At 29.7% G+C, this 320-nt stretch overlaps 1 protein-coding gene across 1 annotated transcript in view; it reads left to right on the forward strand.

Moving 5' to 3' along the window:
• The window catches only part of LOC119589156, a gene marked incomplete in the record, with an annotated part of 81,195 nt that overhangs the window by 78,170 nt on the left and 2,705 nt on the right, over positions 1-320 (forward strand).

A 320-nucleotide genomic window follows, 5' to 3' on the forward strand; every position in this document is an offset into this window, starting at 1 on the left:
TTTAAAAGGAAATGTATTTCTATCTCAAGATGAATTGTCTTTAAGAAGGCTTAATCCACTGTTTAGGTAAATTATAATGCTCAGGTGATATAAATATCCAAGGAAATGTATTTGAGTTAAACATGTTTAGGATGAGAATATAATATATTGAAGAAGAATGTTATAGTTTGGAGCAAACAAATGTTTATTGATGCCAAGTAGAACAACTGGAGATATGCTGGATAATGATAAAACATAATCATTTATATATACATGTGCATGTGTGTGGATATAAGCATGAGTGGAGGTGTTCTTTCCTATTTTCTTCATATTTGACCACT

This window comes from Penaeus monodon, chromosome 25 (assembly GCF_015228065.2).
Source record: "Penaeus monodon isolate SGIC_2016 chromosome 25, NSTDA_Pmon_1, whole genome shotgun sequence".
NCBI lineage: Eukaryota > Metazoa > Arthropoda > Malacostraca > Decapoda > Penaeidae > Penaeus > Penaeus monodon.